Source organism: Pteronotus mesoamericanus, unplaced genomic scaffold, assembly GCF_021234165.1.
Source record: "Pteronotus mesoamericanus isolate MK-2021 breed Mesoamerican mustached bat unplaced genomic scaffold, CSHL_Meso_final scaffold_371, whole genome shotgun sequence".
NCBI lineage: Eukaryota > Metazoa > Chordata > Mammalia > Chiroptera > Mormoopidae > Pteronotus > Pteronotus mesoamericanus.
The window spans coordinates 4082561-4105209 of NW_026555314.1; the positions used below are offsets into that span (position 1 = coordinate 4082561).

Consider the following 22649-nt stretch of genomic DNA (forward strand, 5'->3'; position numbering starts at 1 on the left):
GCCTCATCTTTGGCAGACTCTAAAAAATGACCGCACTAATGAAAGAGGAAGGGGTGGGGGGAACAGGCATCCAAAAGCAACAACATTTCATCTCTCAAAATTAAGTCAAAAGCACATAGTTCGGTACTTCAGTTTTCAAGAAATAAAAAAGTGTTTGTGTTCATTAAAAAAAAAAAAAAAAAAAAGCCAAGTTGAAAAGAAAACACAGTAGGAGAGTAGTTTACAATTTCATTGTAAGAACTTGGAGAGGCGGCCCCCTTTTCTTCATATTGGAGAAACTTCCCCGGCAAAGTTTCTTGCTTTGTGAAAGCTGTCGCCAAGTTACCTGTAGGATACTCACAGAATTCTGGACACCCTGTTATAAACACAAAACAATGGAAAAGGTATATCTTCTCATGAAAACTCAATATTTATCATTAAAAAAGAACCATTGCTTATAAAGAAAACAGTACTGCCAATTTGAAAACTAGGTATTGGGCTTTCCAAGGATTTACATCTAAAACTTTCTTAACTGCACATAATCATCTCCCTTCTCTCTTCCTAGCCTCCCTGCCAACCTAAGTAAGGACACCTTAGGCAAAGGTCCTGGTGCCAGGCAAGGGTATTCCAAAACATCAGGTATTATTTTGTTTCATTGAATTACATCCCTTGCTTCAACAACCTCAGGGTGCAAATAACACATACTACTAATTAAAATAACCAACAGCGGTACTAATGAAACATCTAAAAAGCAGCTTTTATATAGAGAGAATGTGCACTTAAACTAAGTGAGGCATTTCCATTTCTGCTGGAGAAGATGAAAAGCCATATTAAGCCTGTGGAAGAGCGAGAGCCCTACCTAATACAGACGCATCAGAAATCTTACAGATGGAGAAGCATCTAGCGTGAGAAACAGCAAAGAAGCCATACCCCAATATGGACATTTGTATACTCATAATTTACTAAATTTAATGCTCCAGATTTTGGGTTGCAATGACCAGTAATATTTTAAAATGAAGCTAAACACCTGTTTGGTCCATGTAAGTAAGAATTTGCCAAGTGAGAATATGTATTAACAACAATAACAAAATAAGAACTGCCATCAACTACCAAGTGAGAATAAGTATTAACAACAACAACAAAATAAGAACTGCCATCAACTACCATTGTTTCATTGGAACACAACACAACATTAGGCAAAAAATCCCCACAAAAAAACAAAAAAAACCAAAGATATTAGAATAAATTTAGCTTTAGGAAACAATCACTATATGCCTTTTGGTTGTTTGTTTCTCATTTTACTGCAGACAAATATAAAATCTTCATTATAAACCATGCTAATTTAAGATCACTGTTGAGAAACAACCAATCTAAAGGTTTATTTCGCTGTCTTAAATCAGTAGATTATAACTGCCCAGGACCAAAACCGGGTTATAAAATAGGCTAAATCATGTGTCCCCTAATGGAGCATTAAACACAGATACCTCGTGGCCTTTCATCCAGTCAACCAACAAATCTCCCTAAGGCAGCGTCTTCCCTATTCCTGGCGTAATGGGTTGCAGCCACTCAAAAACACCCATCTGGACCCCGAGAGTAATCCCTACTCGTCACTATAGACATTGCCCTCCAAGAAGCCAAACGTTGAGACCTTGTTGGTAAACTAGTGTTTCAGAGGCAGGAACCTTGTCCTTTATATTCCTACAATCAACTCAAAAAATTCCCCTTACCCCCTTGCTTTCTCTGCACACCGCCCTAAAACTTCATGTCTTAAAACTTCTTTCCTTCTTTAGCAATAGCCTTGATTTTCTTTTTAATCTGATTTCCCCTAGGTAAAAATTGTAGTCATGAAGGGAAAGTGCAGGATTTAACTTTCCCTGGCTCATTATACTGTAAAAGAAGAACTAGGCTAGATACTTAGAGGTCACACAAATGTCAAAAATTTCTACCAAATCTGGATCAACCTCTGGTTTGTGGGAAGAGAAGGAAACCATGTTTATTTTATATATCAAATACCTGGGAAGTATCTTGCACAAGAAGAATGCTTAATTAATGGTGATAAATGAATAAATGTACACAGAGAAACCCAACAATGTTTTCTAGGAATCATGAAGTTACTTAACAAACTATTACTTTAATAAGTTTAAAAACATTCTAGTCAGCCAAGAGAAAAACTGTGAGAATGATCTAACATTATTAAACAGCTGTTTAGGAGAATCAGCACTAATGCTTTATAACATATTCACTGAGTTTATTTGGTCTTCTATGGAAGGTAACACCCGTATTTGTTTACTTTTTATTATGTCAGTTTTTAAAAAATCAACAACTAATAATTCCATGGTGTACAATTTGCTAAGTACTGAAGGCAAATGACTATCAAAGTACATGATGCAGCTTACAGAAAAACCAAAGGTGAAAGAGTTTAAATAATAGATGTTATCAAGAGGTCCTTTTAAACTGAAGGAGAAAAAGATTCTACAGACAACACCAGAAGCACTCTTCCTTTGCTCAAAAAGAGAAATGACTCCGGAGTCTAGTCTACAAAACATTCGCTGTGATCCCAACTGCTCTGCAGGAATGGGAGCAACAGTGGGTACATGGTAAACTAGTGTTTCAGAGGCAGGAACCTTGTCCTTTATATTGAAGATTATTATAAGGATTCGTAGCTAAAACAAATACTATAGACTCCCTTCAAACACTTAGGGCAAAGAAATCAGGATTTAGGTGGTGGTGTTTTTTTTTCTGATAAGGGGCTGATAACTGAAATTTATAAAGAACTTTTAAAGCTCAACACTAAAAAAAAAAAAAAAAATCCAATTAAAAAATGGGCAAAGGACCTGAACAGACACGTCTCTAAAGAGGACATACAGCTGTCCAACAGGCATATGAAAAGATGCTCAATGTCCTTAAGCATCCGACAAATGCAAATTAAAACCACAATGAGATTATATCACCTCACACCTGTCAGAATGGCTGCCATCAATAAATCAACAAGTGCTGGCGAGGATGTGGAGAAACAGGTACCCTCGTGCACTGTTGGTGGGAACGCAGACTGGTGCAGCCACCGTGGAAAGCAGCATGGAGTTACCCCAAAAAATTAAAAACAGAACTGCCTTACGACCCAGCGATTCCACTTCTGAGAATATATCATAAGAACCCTGAAACACTAATTCGAAAGAACATAAGCACCCCTATGTTCACTGCAGCATTATTGACAATAGACAGGATTTGGAAGTGGCCCAAGTGCCCACCAGTAGATGAGTGGATAAAAAAAGCTGTGGGACATTTTCACAATGGAATACTGCTCCGCCATTAAAAAAAGAAAATCTTACCCTTTGCGATAGCATGGATGGACCTGGAGCACATTATGCTAAGTGAAATAAGCCAGTCAGAGAAAGACAAATCCCGTATGATTTCACTTATATGTGGTATCTTAATGAACAAAATAAACTAACAAACAAAATAGAAACAGACTCAAAAATAGAGAACAGCCTGACAATTGTCAGAGGGGAGGGGGTTTGGGGGGCTTAGTGAAAAAGGTGAGGGGATTAAGCAGAAAAACCTCACAGGCACAGTATGGTGGTTACTAGAGGGAAAGGAGGGGTCGGGGAGGAAAGAGAAGGAGAAAGGGGGACAAATGGTGATGGAAGGAGACCTGACTTGGGCTGGTGAACACACAGTACAATACACAGATGAGGTATTATAGAATCATACCCCTAAAAACTGTGTACTTTTATTAACCAGTATCACCCCAATAAATTCAATTTAAAAAGAAAAAATAATAAAAATAAAATATCAGGGTTTTTTTTACTGTACATAGCCATGTTTCCTGCACCATGACACAACTTTTGTATAGTCAATATCATGTAATAGCAAGTTATGTTATAACAAAATTCTACCACATAATGCTATTATTAAGTGGGAAGGCAACTCTCTACGAGGAATTTTAAATATCCATAAAGAACATTGGTCAAATTAACTGGTAAAGAGCTTTATAAATGTCCTTAAAACCATCAAGTCATCTGTCCCACCTCCTGACATTTTTTTTTTTTAAGTCCTGAATTTGGTAAATAAATACCTAAGAAAAAGCATGTACATTTTTAAAGCAATCTGCCACAATGCTAATTTAATTTATACATACATGTGAGTTAGACCAGTCACTGCCTGTCAATATGAGGGAATATAAATTTGCTAATTAACTGGATAAATACTTAAGTTCATCTCATGATAAGTGATTATAAAATGAAAATCTTAAAATATTATACAAGTATTTACATCAGAGCTACCAGAGAAAGACGTAAAGGTTTTAGTCAGTCGATCTCAGTCATTTTTCTGCCCCACACAGGAGAGTGACGGCACAGCCCCCATGGAAACTGTGGGTCACTTGGAACTGACTTGAGGGGGCAGGAGGGCTCCACCTGAAGTATGGAAAGCCTTGCCAAACGATCCTGACACTCTACTCCACCCTTGCCTCTTGCTTCCACTGAGCAGAAAATAATCGGTTTGTGTGGTGATATCTATCTATCTATCTATCTATCTTATCAAACATGTTTTATGAAATTAATTATTCCAAAGAATAACAATAGCTACCAACTACTGAATTTATGGGTGAAAGATTTTACACATATTATTATCAATCCTCACAATGTTAAAGGTATTATTTCCATTTTACAAATGAAAAGACAAAAATGCAGAAACCTCCGATGGCCTCAAGACTACACAGCCAACAAATGACAAGGGTGAAATTGGAGCACGCAGCAATCCCCATTCTACACACAGCTTTCTAAATAGAAGGCCTTTTTTAGGGCTTTTACAGGGGTTTTTTATGTCCATTTATTTCAGTGTGAATCCATAACCACTTCTCATTCTGAAAAGATTCTCAAACCTCCCAGGTTTTTGTTCTTTGTCTCTATTCTAGTCTGCAGGTGGCTATTTGGAGGTATGAAAATCATTTTTTTTTTAAATTCCATTGTGTTTCTGCACTGCTAAAACTCAAATTATTATACATGCACTCTGACACATCAGCCAGATTTCAGGGCCCAATCTGCATTTTTGCTTCTGGATCATTCCTGTAACATGTGACGGTCTAATGATGTTACAGAAAAAGTGCAGAGAAAGTCTGGAAACAGGTAAAAAGAAAAGTAGGGGATGTGAATCACCTCCTAGCTCATGGCAGCACACATGTGCCAAATCTGAAAAGCATGTGACATAGCAGATGGTGTAACACAACATCAGGGACACAGGTACTGCAAGGACCCCGCACTACTATGGTTTACCAACAAGAAGTAATTATTAACATGTACGTACATTTCCCGGTATGGTTTTAATTTTCAGTATTATATATCTGGGTGTGCTTTCTAAAGGGACTAGCCCACAAAATACTGGACCAGTAGCTAAAAACAAGTTCATTATTAAAAAGAAAAAATGTTAATCCTGCTTAAAATCAAAAGAATCAAAGCAAAGAGACAACTGAAATACAAAATAAGCAAAAGTAACTCGCTACTCTTAAACTCAACATTGACAATCCAAAAATTTTTTAAGATTATTAAAAGTTCGCATCTAGCTTATTTTGTACATACTTAAATGAGATAGGTAATAAAACTTATTTCCTCAGCATTAGGAGTTTATAAGAAGTGTTCCCTTTGAAAAAGTCACACATTACTCAAGTGTGAGCACTAGTCTCCTTTTAGCAAAATACAGGATATTATCGTCTCAGGTCACGTCAATGAAACACAGCTGTTTCCTCGATCGCACGTAACCGCAAATCTGGGCTAAGAATAATGGGTTGGGATGATAGGACAAAAATGACAGTTTCGAATACAAGATTCACAATTTCCCAAAATCAAAAAGGTTAAGCCACAGCCACCAAGACCATGATCATAAGAAAACTATAAATACAACACAGCCAAGCTGTGGCCTCTATTTTACAGGCTCCAAATGGGATAGCTTACAATTTCTGCATTTGCGGAGTTGTGGTACAATGTTTTCTCCTGCAAAGACATTCAGTATTGACAAAAAACTTACTGTACTTCCCTGAAACCCGGGTTCCGGGAATAAAAATGCAATAATTAGGCCAATCCAAGGGACAGAAGGATGATGGAATTCTCAACACTTACCTAATTTTTTTTTTTTTTGAACAACAAGAAAAAAATGTTAAACGCCTCCTTCCTGAGGTAGTATTACTGCTACTGCAGACGACAGAGGTTAGAGGATAGAGGGGCACTGGCAAGCCGAAAGGGGGCGCCACAGCCCGCCCCCCACGTGTCGTGTTCTAGCTCCACAAGGCCTGGCTCCGGCTCTCCAGGTTCCCCTCTGCTTCTAACCCTCACTCTCCAACAGTCCCTGGTGGGGTGACGGGGGTTATCCTTACCCGGCCTGCTAGAAACAAAATAGGGAAGCGGCTGGGGTGGGGCTGGCGGTACACAAAACTGGGCAGTCACTAAGCGAGATGCTCCGCCAGCCGGAGTTAGCAACCCCGTTACAGATGCGGAGACGGAAGGGCAGAGAAGCTGCGGCGCTAGAATATGGTAGGGTCTGCATTTGACCCCAGGCACTCTGACTTCAGAGCTTACCCTCTTCCCAGGTTAACAGACCTCCATTTACGGAAAATCAGTTCATTCTCCATTCAATCACTTCATGCACTGGGGCAGGGGCGTGGTCTTCCAGTCCTGCACCCCTGTCTACTAAGCAGCAAATGCATAATAAAGAACAAGAAACGGTAGTCTTTACTTGGATTCGGCCCTTTGTGGAGACTACCGATTTAAAGTGTTGACAAGAACGCTTGGCACATTCCAGCCACACACGGTGGCGGCCGGTGAGAACGAGATAAGGAGCAAACAATAAAGCAAAGCATCAGCAGCAGCACGCAAAGGCCTAGCTGTGCTATTACAGCCGTCCTGTCCAATCGTTTTCTGACAGTCAGAAAGCAAGGGGTTAAAAATACCTTAACTTAAAGCCAAGGCTTCCAAACGACTCAATTTCATTAGAGAATGAAGAGGAAAATGCTTTACCAGTTAAAAATTTCTGCTATACTAAATATAGAACATCAGAGAAAACCCAGATAAGAAAGATATTAAAATATGAATCAAGATCTCTGAAATTTCAAAAATTTAATCACGTCAAAGCCAAATTAACCTGCTGACATGGAAATATTTTAAAACCACTTAATTTTAACCTAAACACCAGCATACACATTAATGCATATTAATTGCTATAGATAAAAATACATTGCAGACTTGGTTTATACTTGGCAATTAGAGATCTGAACAAGTATTCATTCTTGTTCTGTTTTTCTCTTTTCAAATTATAAAAAAAAACAACAAAAAAACTTACAGACAAGCCTCATCAATCATTAAGAGGGCCTGGTTCTGATACTATACGAGCTCGTCAACCTTAATCACATCGCCTGCCAGATCGCAGATAAGTAACGATTTGCTTAGGTTTAGCAAGGCCAGAGTTTTCCTTCTGTAGTATATACATCTCCAGAGTGAAAATAAACAGCCTCACACCTCTTACTGGGAGCTGGACTCTGTTGCTATTACAACTCAGTCTTCACTCCAACAAAGGAGGAGGAGCAAAACTTGCCTTTAAAAATATCTATTTTTCTTTCTTTCCTTTTCAATCTGGCCGTCCAACTGGTCACAAAGCCATTTTTACATGACTTCATTGAACAGTTAACAACGGTTTTAATCGACACTGAAACAACAAATGAGCTATCATTAAGTGCTTTAGAACTGGCTTTTGTTTTATCCAACATTATACAGTGATATAAAACAAGAGAAGTAGCTAACAATGACGGAAGCAATACCAAAAGAATCACTTAAAACTGCAAAACGTGCATTCATTGTCTAACACCTTCAAGAAGTGAAAAACCAGATTATGTTTCAGCATCATCTGCCATGTTTTGGCCACGGGGGGTACCGTGGAACAGCTATTAAGGCAAAGAGCATATCGATTCCAATTCAGATTTTACATTCATTCCAGGACTAAAGACACAAATGTAAAATTAGGTTTATTCCTAAAAAGCCACCTTTGCTATTTTCCTTACTTTGCATATAATTGGAAAGGGATTTCAAACTTCATTTTCAGCTGGAATATACTACTAAAGAATTTCTACGCATCCAAGTACCTGCTGTAAAGAAATGTGTTAGAAACCAAAGATTCCTGTGGCTAGAGGAAAAAAGTGAAATGACCTCTTGAGAAGGAAAGGGGTTTAGAATAAAAGACACCAAGGGGTCAGTTTTACCTTGGGCAAAATTCACTTCAATATCTTCCATTAGGTCAAGAGTGTCTAGAATGCAGTTGTGGTTTACAAATGTCAAAGGCAAACAAACAAACAAAAACTTAGAATTTAACTATTTTATTCTAAGTACAGGCAAATGGGCAATTATAACCCAAATTAAGCTCAGAAAGATTATAGTTTCCAATGGCCTCCTTTTCCGATCTTAGACAGATTTTGAAGATCACCTAACTTTAAACTATGTTAAAACGCTTGTATCTGATACCAATGCTCGATCATCGATCGTCTTCATGATTTCCATTTCCATGAAAATTTTACTATCATACATTTATGGTAAATAGCAAAAGAAAAAAACACACCCTGTAAAACACTCTGCAACGTACAATGAGTTCTCTAAAAGTTATTAAGGAATGATTACCATCAGAAACAGAGGAAAGGAGAAAATTACTCTGTGTATGGAACAAAAAGAACCATGAGACAGGAGATGTCACTGAACTCACAATAACTGCTCAGCACGGAGCCGAGTGAGCCCAGGGAGGCCCCATCCCTCCGATACCTGTCTGTGCATGCCGCGGGGCAGGGCACGCCTCTCCCAGTCCTCTGGAGGCACCGTCCCGCACGTCTGAAGGGCACCCAAACAGACAAGGGCCCTGCTCTGCAAAAACAATAAACACTCCCTCGTTGCCAGGTTATGTAGTTATTAAACTGCCCATGGATACCTGCAGTACCGTCACCCCGGGAGCTAGCTTCAGACACAGAAAGATGCTAGTATTTCTCAGCAAATTAGAAATAATTTCTATGAGCAAATGGGCACTTTGCCAACAAAATGTCACATGAGAGGATTGGTTTTCCAGAAAACTCACATTTCAACACAATAAATGCGAGTTTTATTTACAAAAGGGGTAAAAACTCTTAATTGCACAAATAAAAATTTCAAAACTCAGTTTCTCATCCTTGGTTGTGGAAGGCCTCAGGAGTCTGATGGGTGGTGGCTGTTAATCTGACTCCATGATCAGCTGAAATATATAACCACAGCTCACTAAATGTTCCATACATATGTCTACCTAGCTAAGAAAGCATAAATCTGATCAAGCATTCAAGTCTGCTCTACAGAGCCCTGGCTGGTGTGGCTCAGTGGATTGAGTGCCAGGCTGCAAACCAAAGGGCTGCTGGTTCGATTCCCAGGCAAGGCACATGCCTGGGTTTCAGGCCAGGTTCCCAGTAGGGGGTATGAGAGGCAACCATACATTGATGTTTCTCTTCCTCTTTTTCTCCCTCCTTTCCCCTCTCTCTAAAAATAAAAATACATAATATCTTTAAAAAAGAAAAAGTCTGCTTACAGAGCTAATAATTTCTTTATCTTTCCCCCAATAATCTACCTACCTATCTAGAAGAGAAATCTCAAAATAAGTAAAACATTGACAATTTTTCTTTATTTTATTATTATTATATTTTTTACTGTGTGAACTCATTTAACGATGGAATTTTTAAAAGTCGAACTCATAAAAGCAAAGAGTAGAGTGGTGGCTGCCAGCAGCCGAAGCTAGGGGACATGGGGCGATGTTGGTGAAATGGCACCAAGTTTCAATTACGCAGGATGAGTAACTTCAGTTTCTACTGTTGTTTTCATGTGGCGTGGGATACAGCCTTGACTTTTAAAGTTCACATTTAGAAACCCACTTTGGGAGTCAGCTACAAGACTCCTGTTAACAGTGGTAAGATGCAGGCAGTCAAATCCCTGAGCTAAAAATTCATTTGATGCCACAAAACATTGATATCAAAACTGTACAAGCTGTACTGTACGATTAAAAATCCCACTGTGGCTACCGCCATAGTAACAAATGTGAAATTATTTTAAGACCTAACCACTATGACAATAGCTCTTTTAAAATGCATCCTCAAACACAAAAGAAGTAACAAATAATGACAAGTGTGTTTGCTAGTCTAATAATAAGAGGCCACAGTTAACAACCCATCATATAATAACTCAAAATCGGCTTCCGTTAGCCATGGGATGAAAAAACACTCCAGCTCTAAAGTGCATGATGAACACGCTATGATAAAGGCCTGTGCAGCTCTGCAATGAAACACGAGGACTGAGACTTCTTTTAAAAGGCAAATCCAACTAAAATACAAAATAATTTAAAACACGATGACTAGAGCTTGGAATCAGGAACTCGGGGTAGAAGTTTGATCATTTTTTGTTTTAATTTAAAAAAGGGCTTGACTGTAAAAAAAGAAAGTATGCCCAATTTTTCAATAAATAGGAAACAAAAGATCTGATTAAGAGATCAGAACTTTCTAACCAGATTATGACTTGAAAATATGTTCTTAAGTAGAAGTATATATTTAGAATTAGGTTTAGAATAATCCTCCTTACTTCAGAATGAGAGTTGTGATCTCGTTTTGGGTCAATATACAAGATTTAATTGGAAGAAACCATTAAATGCCCTTGTTCAAGAAGGTGATTACAGTAAGATTAACCACCGAGGTAAATCATGAACACGACATATTAGTAAGAATTTAGCCCTGGCTGGTGTGGCTCAGTGGATTGAATACTGGCCTGTGAACCAAATGGTCGCCGGTTCCATTCCCAGTCAGGGCACATGCCTGGGTTGTGGACCAGGTCCCGAGTAAGGGGTGCGTGAGAGGCAACCACACATTGATGTTTTCCTCTCTCTCTCTCTCTCTCTCTTTCTACCTGCCTCCCCCCCTCTAAAAATAAATAAATAAAATCTTTATTAAAAAAAAAAATTTAGTGCAGTCCTACTCAGGAATTTAGTAATCTATTGAGGACTATAAAAATATCTTCGCAGTATTCGATAGTCCCAGGAGCTGCTGGAACTACTGCTCAGATGTTTGGACACCAAACTGAAATCCTGGTATACGAGTTGTCATTAAATCACGCTAACATCTAAAAATCTAATTTCACAGCAAGAGTGAACAGTGATTTGCTTGGCAATACAATGTTATTTTACAGGTGTTTATAAAGAGGAATAAATAGCACCTTCCCTACAAAATTGTGCTGTCACATTCATAATCGCATTCAGACACGCGCTCTTGCGTGGCCATCTTAGGAGCCAATCATCACACTTTTTCAGTATACTGCAAACTATGTAATATCAAGCCAAATAATGCAGTGGAACTCCATTTTACAGATAAGCATTCTTTATACCCACTCTTTTACTCTCACAGTCAACAATCTGAGGGAGTTTAAATTGCTGAAACAGACATAAGTGATAAACCGTATGTCCACCCCAGCTGAAAATGTTCACTCTCTAATTCTTATTGCCTGTTATTCCCTGCGTTGTTATTTTGTTATACACACACCCTGAGGCAAAGCCATGAAAATAAGCCAAAATAAATGGGCAAGAAAAATGTCTTATCCCCAGCTTATGATGCTATTTTTCTTTTTATTGGAATAAAAGACGCTGCCAAGTTCTGATGTCACCGCAGTAATTTTATGGCCTGATAAAAGTAGTCTTTTATCCATTAAACATTCGTCCCTCTTGCCAATTTCACCTCCAACCAGGCAGGGTGTACGATCACTCACTGAACAGATACCGTATTATAGTAAAATAGAGAATACTAATTACTTTTACTCTGATACCATAAAAAGCCAATAACTGTCAGAAATTTCCCTGGCAAGAGACAGAAGCCAGAATGTACTTTTAGTCCCTTTATATCCAGGAGAACTCCTGTAATACTGAGTATTTGAAAACAAACACGCGAAACATGACGTCAGCTCTCTAGAGACATTTAATGTTTCACAGAACAAAAATACACATTTTGAATATATAAAATTGTTGAAATATTAGACAAGTGTTCCAGTAATAATGTGACAATACATGTCCAAGTATCTTTAACAACTAATTGTCTTTTCTTAATCTTTATTGCTTTCTTTAATCTTCATTATTTGAAGCCGCGGTACACCTGAACTTGACATGGAGCGTCACTGATTTCACTGGATTTTTAAGAACAAAATTGTGTGTTGAAATCATCCCTGGATCTTGAGGAGACAGTTTAGTATCTTGCTACTCAGTGTCGTCTGCTGAGACCATTGATAGGGTCACAAACTTGTAAGAAAGGGAGAATCTCGGGATTCGCCCTAGACCTACCAAATAGGCATCTGCATTGTACCATCTCCCACGAAATTCAAATGCACCTGAAAGCCAGCAAAGCACTGCTTTAGCATCGATGCCTTGTCAGGCACAGTGTGAGGAAAGGGGTGGGAGGAATGACCGCATATGGGGGAGATCACATTGCCCTTAAGGAGGAAGACAAGGCCGGGACAGACACAGTGTCCACCTGCAGGAGAGAAACCAAGGTGCATTCAAGGGAGGAACGTATCACAGCAGAGGAGGGCAGAAGCCCCGGGGAAGCGAGGGACCCTGCGCGCGCGGCCGGAGACCTGGGCTTTCGTCCGTGAGTCAGGGCCTTGGGAGAGTCGGTTACAAGAGCGGTCACGCGGTCAGACTGATGCCTTAGGAAGATCATTCCTCTGGCAAAATGTGGAAACATGGATGATCTGGAAGGGAGAAAACCCAAGACTGGAAACAGGGAAATGAGCTGGTAGCAATTGAAGAAGGAGTTACAATGATTGTTTTGTCTCACATTCTGAACCTCCTGCCATCCCGCTCCCAAAGTTTGAAAAGAAGGCCGGAGGGGTAAGATAGTGGTAACAGGAAGAGACCAGAGAGATCTTACCGGCTGCAGGCAGAGTACAGGTTATATGTGATGACATAAATAGAAAACAGTAAAAACTCAGTTTATTTTTCTGCTTTATAAAACAGTTAAAATATTATTTTGGTGATTTGCGAAATCCACACTCCTTTCAATCATTCTAAATATCAACTACTAACATAAAATATTAACATATATTTACAGATACAAAACGCGTACACGGTTAGAATAACGATGGTCCCCAGAATGCAGTTTCGTTGCTTGGATGAGTCACTGATACAGGCCCTCCTGCCCCCTATATGAGTTATTTCTCGCTCCAAGTGTAGGAAGTTTGGACAGAGGAAAAAAGGTAGAGGAGGCTGGGGTACACTTATTAATTTTTACTTTATATATAATTTGTTGTATGGGTGAATAAATAACTGGGCCACCAGGTGGCTTCGAATAAATTCTCAGATGTTACTTACATAGAAAGGGAACAGGTGCTGTACTTGCAAAGTGTTATCATTTCTGATACTGATATACTTAGAGTATTGGAAAAAGACAGAATCTTTGACATTTACGTATGAGTGAAAAACTAAGAATTAAAGTGAAAGAAAGAGCAGGCAAGGAGAAGCAGCCCTCAACCTTACACTAGTGCTGGTGTGAGAAAATTTACTTATCCAATGGCTGTTTAAAACCTTTTAAAACATTTTCTCCCTCTGAAATTATGTGTGTGGGGGTTGCGCAGACTCCCATAGAGCCTGGTGCTGCAAAGGCCCTCCCAGGCCACATGGCCCAGTCTGTCACCCGAGGGAGTGATCCTTGCCACCGCATCTTTGCGAACACCACTTGAACATGTCTGGTAATGAGGAGCTCACGCGGCTTCAAAAGAGCATTTTCTCTCATGAGGCAGCTCTATTTGTCAGACAGTTCTTCCTTCTTTTGAGACAAAATCTGCATCTTTTGAGTGCCCCTACGGAACAAAGGACGCATCATATATCACTATTTCAACTCTCCCCACCCCCATTGAAGTCTTGGCCACTGGTGGTCTGATTTAAGAAGAAAGGGGGACAACTTGCCCCTCTGGAGAGCAGGGGAACCTGTCCCTGCACATGGCTGGATGTGAAGAATGACCTGTGTCAAGGAGCTATGAATAATAGATTTAATAAAATTACAAATGCTGAAAACACAGTGTCTCCTGAGAGAGAAGCGGCTTGTGTTCAGGCAGAACATCCCAAAAATCCTTCATCAACATTTCCAAGGACAGAAATATTATTAACCTCGACCATGGCTCCCTCCAAAATATAAATAAAAACAAACACTTCTGATTCACCGACATCACCTTATATTCTGGTTTCACCGTTGGGGGAAATAAATTTTACTTGGCATATTAGGGAAGTCCAACACCGCAAGCAGAAATTCTAAACATGAGGGCACAGCCTGGCAGCAACTGTTACGGTTATACAGCCAATGTAAGTGAGCAGGCCTGGTCCTTAAACTTTTCCCAGGGCGTAGCAACATCCTAGCTACATTTTCTTCCATTTTTTGGTGGATTTTCCCCCCCAAAATAATGTGGTGTTCTTTGTTTTCTTCTAAAAGAATATTATACTAATGCTGGGGTAATGATCACTTCTATACAATTCCAAGTATTGATTACTGCATTAAATCCCAGAAATGAAAGACATAAGATAACTTAGATGGTCCTTCTTTCTCTGTGTTGAGGCTCCCCACAATCCCTTCTAAAAACAAAAAATAAAATAAATGCAGTTATCCATGAATTTGATTTATAGAATTGTAACTGTAGGTAATTATGTTCTCTTCAACCCATTTTTCTGTATAAAATAAGGTCATGGCTATTTTTCTAAGCTAGCCACTGGGATCTGATTTTCTAACAACTTAGAAAAAAAGCGTTGATTTTTTTACCCAATGATCATGTACCTACCCAGTGTGCCAATAAAGTGAACTATGAATTTCTAAAAAAAAACACAGAGGACATCAGAACAATTTAAAATGCACATATTACTACTATACATGATAACAGATGAATCTCACAGACATAATGAGCCGTGCAAGGAACCAAGTACAAGTCCATTTTTATGAAGTTTGAGAACAGGCAAAACCAATGTACGGTGAAAGCGCATCGATAGTCAGAATGGTTGCTGCTCGCTGGGGATGGTGGCGATGTCTGGGCAGGGCCGCCAGGGAGCCATCTGAGGCAAAGGGAAGGTTCCATGTCTTGAACTGGGTGCTGATCACCACAGGGATGTACATAGGTAAAGCTTCATCTAGCTATTCGCTTAGTGTACATTAAAAGTATGCTTGTGTACGTGTTTCTATTATACCTCGACTGGAAAGAAGGCAACGCATGGTTTCCAAGTGCCTTTCAAGTTTGAATTGCAAAATAAAGCAAACCGTAGCGCACTGAAACTATAGCCGTCACATGCACCCACACTATGCTGACTTCTGAGAATTCCTCATTATTTAGTACTTCAAAGAAATCACTTCTGGATCAAAGTAATAGACTAAGATACAGGAGGAATTACTAAAAATACCAGCAGCTAACATTCACAGAGGTTCACCATATGCCAAGCACTTCCCTTTCATTATCTCCTGTAATCCCCACAACAGCGGTAAGAGATACCATTGCTATTATCCCCATTTTGTAGAGCAGAAAAGCAAAGCTTAGGTCAAGATCACTGTGCAGGCTCACATAAAGAGGTGAGCCAGTCTAACAAGAATAGCCGAGGAGCAAGCTAATTGTCAACCTCTTAATTCTGTTTGCATGAGGGAATATAAAAATAAGATCGAACATACAGTTCCAAGCACTGAAACATGAGCAGAATATACAACCTAAGTTCAATAATGTAACCTGTATATATTTTTTTCCTCTCGAGTAAGGTGTAAGGAGGTTCACAGTTCCTCCGTTCTATGATTAACGATAGATCATTGGCTCTCAGGAACAAAAGTCCCTACTCACATTCCAACTGACATGTAGAAAAAGAAATGTTCTTTGGGGTAGTATTTTAATTATCTGTGGCTATCAAAATACATCACACAGCAAAGCTCCTGAACAACTATGAACCAAGACAGGCACCATGCTAACTTTTGGGTTTCCTCCAATGCACTGAAGTGTCCTTTCAATTTGGCCATACGAGTAGAAGGCATGCCCAGGATTAAGTGGAAGAAAACTAAAACATATCCTCTAAAAGGCTCCTTTATTGTCTAAACACTCTGTATAGTGAGGGGAATTTGGTAGGGCTACCTGGTTATGAGGGGGCGGGGGGAGCACTGTGACATCCAACATGATTTTAATTGGGAACAAAATATCAAATGAACAGTCAAATAAGCTGACTGCATTCTCTACTGCATTCTCCACTGCATTCTTCTGCATTACTTCAAAACTACAAGCACTGGAATTCAGACTCATGTTTAACTATTTTCAAACGATGAAAAGTAATTAACTTCACCATCCAAGATTCAGAACTGCTCTTCCTTGAAAAGTACACAAGAAACAAACTTGGCTTACATTCTGAAAAATGTATCCAAAAATTATTTGCGTTGGGATAGAAGGAGCAGAGGGAGGAAGATACACTAATATTTCTCCAAAACTTTGCTCCAAAAAATTTTACAGAATATTTTTAGTAAATACATTTTCTTTTACTTGTGACTGCTAGCAAGTCTGGAAAGCAATTCCTTAAAAAAAAAAAAACAACTAGAAATCATAAAGAACTCTTAAAAAGACAACAGAAGAGAGACATACCCTAAATGAATTTAAATTCTATAACATAACAAAAACACAATAAAATCATACAAAAACAGAAGAGCAAACTAAACTATGCCTATTCAAACGAGCATTTCGCTGCTGCAAAATGAGTCGCCTCACATAAAGGTCAGGTTTAGCTCTCAGTTTTAAAAGTTATTGAAACAATACATCCACCCTTATAGGCAAGACCAAGCTGTGACACAATTTTACATATGTATCAACTGATCCTTCAGAGAACACTTACCAAGTCTGCAACGTGTGTATGCACAATGCTTGTGCTTCGGAGGGAAAGCAGAGAAGTGCCTTTCTGTTGTTAACAGTGGCGTTCACTTCAGTGCTAAAGGCACACAGCCCTGCTAGGAGGGGCGTCCTGACCAGCAATCTGTCTTTGGGTTGGGCTCTCCTCTCACGAGATAAGCTGTTAAGTCATGCCTTGATTTTAGATCTGCCAACATATGGAGTCTTCTAATGTAGCCTCTCTCCGCACCCCTCCCTCCGCTCCCCTCACCACGCCGCTCCACTCCCTCTGCACACACACACATACACACATACAAAAAAGGCACTGCAGGGCAGAAATTCCTCAGGTGCTCGCTAATGGAATTCCCAGGGTCTCGGAGCCGCTTCGGGGATCAAGAGATCTCATAGCCCCTGCTGGGGTAAGGAGCAGCGAGTCTGTTCCATTTAATCAAATACAGAATGAATTTTCAGCTCTATTCACTAGCTTGTCTCCAGGGCTCTCAAAAGGCACCAGGCAGCTAGAATCACACACATGTGGCTCTTTTAGGCAAGTATAATTAGTTTGATTTTAAAAAGCCACATTAATAATATCACCTCAGGACCATTATTCAGGGGACAGATGACAATGATACTGTATGTTTTAAGCCTGACAATGGAGGAAAGAGCACAAACAATGAGGGAAAAGTTGGAGGATTAAAAAAAGAAAAAAACCAACAAGCCCGTTTTTCATTTCATTGTAATCCAATATTTTTAAAGTGACATTAAGTATATTCCACACACTTAATTTTAATGGAAAAGAATCAAGTAAAGCCCCCTCTCCCTGTTCTCTTGAAAGTGAATTAGTACTATATACACAACAAAAGTTTTTAAATGAAATGTTTATAAATTAATGGAATGTTTACACACAGTATACAATTTTAAACAAAAACAATAAAACATTCTCCAATTCAATCCAAGGTAACAAATTTCTTGGGAGAAAGCACCAATCAAAAACTGTAAATCAAGTTCTTCAAAGCCATCTATTTAGCACCCAGACTCCAAATTTCCTTTCAAATCTAATTAGTTGCCATTAAGTGGTAAAATCATCTATCTAAATACTACCTGGTGGACAACTCATCTCTTCTAATGGGTTGTCTTACCTACACATCTATTTAGTACGAATGCTAATAACAAGGTGACAGCTAATAAAATTAGGTGTCATAAATAACAAATTTTTAAATTACCTATTTGTATTTTCCTGTCCGCAGCCTGATTTCACTAAGATAATGTTGAATTCTTGAAATCACTTCCCCAAGGATTTTACTCAGACACACTCACCAACTTTTAGCCTACATGTTTGCAAAAGAAACATTTCTAGAGAAGGACAACTTTACTTCAACTTTTATTTGGACAAAACCGTACATGAAATCGCCTAGAAAGTCATGGGAGCATAAGGGCAAAGTGGAGAAACAAGAGGAAAGCGTGAGAACTAGTCAACAAAGTTTACCGACCTCTTTAGAGGCTTACGACAGAGTCCCCATTCCTACACAAAGCCTTCATCCATGTACACCCTGCAAACAGGCTGGGGGTCCTAGCTTAAAGTGAGCGGCACTCCTTTCACACAGTCAAACCACCTGCAAGGAAGGCAAGGAGTGACACGGAACCCAGCCTGCACAGGCCAGACCAGCGCGCTCCACGTCCAAAGGGTCCGCTGTACCTCCTGACTTGAGAGTAGAGCTGTTTTCCACAGAAGAGAAGGTTGATGAGAACCATAGCAATCCATCAAGGCATCCCAAGTGAGTTGCTACACAAACACAGTACCCCGGGTAACTGATTTTCCTGGTTGACTACACTATTCAAACAAAGACAGATTTCCTAAATACTGTATCTGAGTTTTTGCATGAAAGTTAAACAATATACAGTGGTGTGTGTGTGTATGTTTTATAGAAATATAAATGTTTCTGCTCTGTACATTGCCAAGCACACACCCAGGACAGGTCTTCACAAAATGAAACAGGTTTTCACTCCATTCTTCTCTTATAACTTAAAGTATGAGGCAGCTTATTTCAACATGTGCGTAACAGAAGCTACGGTATTTGGTGCCTCTCGGGGTTCCTAAGAATGCTTTCTAGTTAAGCACTAATTTAAAGTTTCCAGAAATTTTCTGAAGTTTCCTTTCATCTTGTCCTCTAAGTTGAACTATCCTCGCTCCCCCCGCCCCCCCAGGGACGACTGAAAAGACTACTCAAAAACGTGAGCTGTGCCCTGGCCATTCCTGTTCGCCAAGGTTGAGGGTTCGATCCCTGGTCAGGGCGCATGTAGGACTCAACCACTGAATACTTCAATGAGTGGAACAACAAACCAATGTTTTTCTGTCTCTCTCTCTCCCAAATCAGTATTTTAAAAAGAGCTCTAAAATGTAATAGAATGTTTAGAATTATACTAAGAACAAACCCATCTCATTTCCAGTCCCTCCCACCTCCTCCTCCCGGACACTGTCCATTAGGTAATGAATGCCAAGAGTCAGCTGAGAAGCTGAGGGCTATGGCATCAGTGAGGCATGGAATCAGAACTGGCCTCTTTCATCTTCACTGGCTATTAGACTGAGAATAAACCTCATGTTCCCTTTTAGTCCAACCTTCTTTTTCCCAAGGTGTCTGATTTAGGGCACAGAGGCTGCCGTTCTGTTAATGAGGTTCTCTAAATTCTAGATCTCGGCTGGAAAGCAGCCTGCCCTTAGAGCACCTGCCACCGTCTGTAGTCCCCGCCAGGAAAGACAAGCATTCTGCAGAAGGGCTCCTTTTGGAGAGCCTTCCACCTGACTTGGTGGGGTTCGGAGGGACAATGAAGGGAAGACAGACACAGTCCCTCTACCCCCCTAAGTGATTTATGACGGAAATTCCTAGATGTGGAAAGAAAGCAATAAAAGGTCTGGAGGCTGCAGCCTGAAATCAATAGCGAGCTGCAATGTATTTAGAAATGATAATGCAACCCACAGAAAGCTTACGGAGAAGGAAAATGAACTCCCTGGGGCTGGGAAGTCAGGGCGTCTGTGACGGCAGAGAAAGATACATTGTGCAGGACGTTTCTCCTGCTCACCCCACATAAATCACCGTCCCGCGGGCGCCCCGCGGGTGGAAGCTGAGGGGCGGGGACCCCGCTCCCTGGGGACGGGCGGGTGCCCTTGCTCTCCGCCAGGCTCGTCCCACCTGCACGGCGCGTCCCTGTCACTGACACCGCGCTCTCCACCGCGGGGCGGCCCAGCGTCCCCAGACTGCTCCCGATCCCCAGACCCCGCGCCCCCGGGCCCGCCAGCCGCCCGCCGCGACCTCCCGTCCTCCGATCCCGCGGCGGGACCACTTCGCACCTCTCGGCGGGCCGGCGGAGCCCCCAGACCTCTTGCGGCAGCCGGCTCCCAGAGCCGTCCCAGGTCATCCCGCGCGGGCGGCTACGGCGGCGACAGCGATCAGAGCGGCCTCCACGCGCCGGGCGGGGGCGGGGCGGAGGCGCGGGTCCCCGCTCTCCTCGCGCTGAGCCGCGCACCCGGGACTCAGGGGAGGGGGCGGGGCGGAGGAACGGGGCGCGCCCCCGCAGCCGCGCCTGCCCTTCCAGGCCTAGGCGCGCGGGCGCGTAACCTGGCGGCGCGGGCGCGCGCCACGAGGCCGCCCCGCCCCCGCCGGAGAGTGCGCGCGCAGCCGCCAGATCGACGGTGGGGGCCGGGACGTACCAATCTCCGCGGGGGGGCGGGGAGGCACCAAGTGCAGGAGGTCCCCAGTCCCCTTCCTGCTTGCCTACAAGAACGCCACTCCAGAAAAACGGAGTGGAATTTCTGGTTTGGTGTAGGGTAGATGAGGAGGAGCTGCCTAAGCAACGCACGGAGATTGCTACAGGGCCTACACTCACTCTCCCCTGCCCTTAACTTCCCCGGGGAGGCGACAGTTCTAGACGGCCACAAAGGTCCGCAGGTCTGCGCGCGTCCCGCGGTCTGTTCTCGCTTCTCTTACCTGGAATCTGCCTCGCGGATCCAGCTTCGCGGTGCTGTGGTTCCTTTGCCTTTTCACTGCTTTCAGTGTTGAGTTTCTTCCGCAGTTTCACCTAGTTTCCAAGCCACCCTCCTGCATTCCCCGTCGCGCCAGCCGGCGACAAAACTTCGTAGACTGGGAGAGAGGCTCCGTCCTGGTGAAACCAGCGTGGCCTTTGGCCCCAGCGTCTAACCAACTTGTCTGTGGACCTGCCCCAAGTCAGTTGGATTCACTGAACTTCGGTAGTTCAAACAGAAAAAGGAAAAAATAATTTCTATTTAAAAGATTGTCGTGAAGCATAAATATAGTGAGAAGGGGCGCAAAAAAAACCAACATAAAACGTGCTTCCCACCGTCTAAGTTCTCCTACCTGAGTTAATGAATTTAACAGTAATGGGAGACAATGTCCAAAGTTTATTAAAGAGGTACACTCGTAGGTGCCAGAAGACATGAGACCCGAAGATACATTGGGTAATTGAGGTTTCCGTATCATTTTGGACAAAGGAGAAGGTGAGGGCGGGGCAGGAGTCTGGGATTTCAAAAGGAAAGCCGGTTCTTCACAGGTGGACAACATGTGGTAAATAAGTTCTTTCTGGACAGCCCAGAACAATGGGATACAGAAGGAAGTTCGACAAACAGGCTTTGCCAGATTTCGTCCTATCCGCCACATGTAATTCATAGGTGCGAAGGTGAATCTGCAGGTGAGATTGCTCAGGTTCCCTTCCTGAAGCAGATTTTTCTATCTGAATCCCCTTAGGCAGAAAGAGGGAAGGTCTAAGGTCCTGAGTCTTCCTCCCACCCCCGCCCCGCCTCCTTAATAACCAGCTTAAAATCAATTGCCCAAAAGGTATCTTTTAGGGTGGCAAAACGTTGGTCCCCCTCAATACTTAGTGTAAAGCACCTGCCACTGAGTGGCCATTCGAGGACTATGACTTCGATGTAATAACAATGATTATTATTAGCAGTTAGCTGATTTTTGTAATCAACATGCTTACCTGCTATTACTTTAACTACAGAAGGGGCCCTCATGATACCTAAAATTCAAAAACACTCAATACTGAACTTCAGGAGAAATGTGCCATTTACCTTTTCAGTTGGTTTTTCACGAAGAAACTCTCTGAAAGTGCGGTAGTGTTCCAACGGTCCAGCTTTCTGCTTTAGCCAGAGTCAGGGGCTTGGGGAGAGCATTAGTTCCTAAGAGAGTCCGTGTAAGAGGGGAAAGGGACTTTAGCTTGTTCTCCATTGTTCCGTGTTTTTCTTACTCAAACCAAGAATCCATATGTTCTGAACAAGGTACAGTAGATGATCTTTCATGTGCTGCAATGAGAGTTTGTGTGAGAGGAATGGAGGTCGTGCAGGCTTCTGTGGCACTCCGTAGGAACCCTGACTGTCCCCTGCCGCAGCAGCACCGCTGCAAACCCTCCCGGGCTCCTCTCTTAGGGCCCCCGTGACTCAGGCGCCTCCAGCTCTCACAGCGCCATTTGAATATCACTCTGCCTATTGCTCATAATTAAACTTGAGAAATAATCACGAGTTTTGGTGATATCGATTATTCCCTCGCTGCCTTGTTTGTAAAGTGAAAAAAATCATTCCAGGTGCAAAATGACTTCTCATTAAAAAATCACATATTCGTCCAACATTTAAAAGTGTTTCTTGAGCCCCTACTCTATGCCGCTGCCAGGCAAAGAGGTACATGGACAAAGAGCACATGGTCCCAAGCTTCAAGGAGCCCACAGTCCAACCGTGATACAGACACGCAAATGGGTAAGCAC

At 41.6% G+C, this 22649-nt stretch overlaps 1 protein-coding gene across 1 annotated transcript in view; it reads right to left on the reverse strand.

Annotated features, from left to right (window-relative positions):
* CDON (cell adhesion associated, oncogene regulated) overlaps window positions 1–20435 on the reverse strand; it is a 91099-nt gene extending 70664 nt beyond the window's left edge. The window contains exon 1 of the mRNA XM_054592772.1: window positions 20224–20435. The gene's annotated coding sequence lies outside the window, so the exon portion shown is untranslated. The remainder of the gene's footprint in view (window positions 1–20223) is intronic.
* Window positions 20436–22649: the final 2214 nt, after the last annotated feature.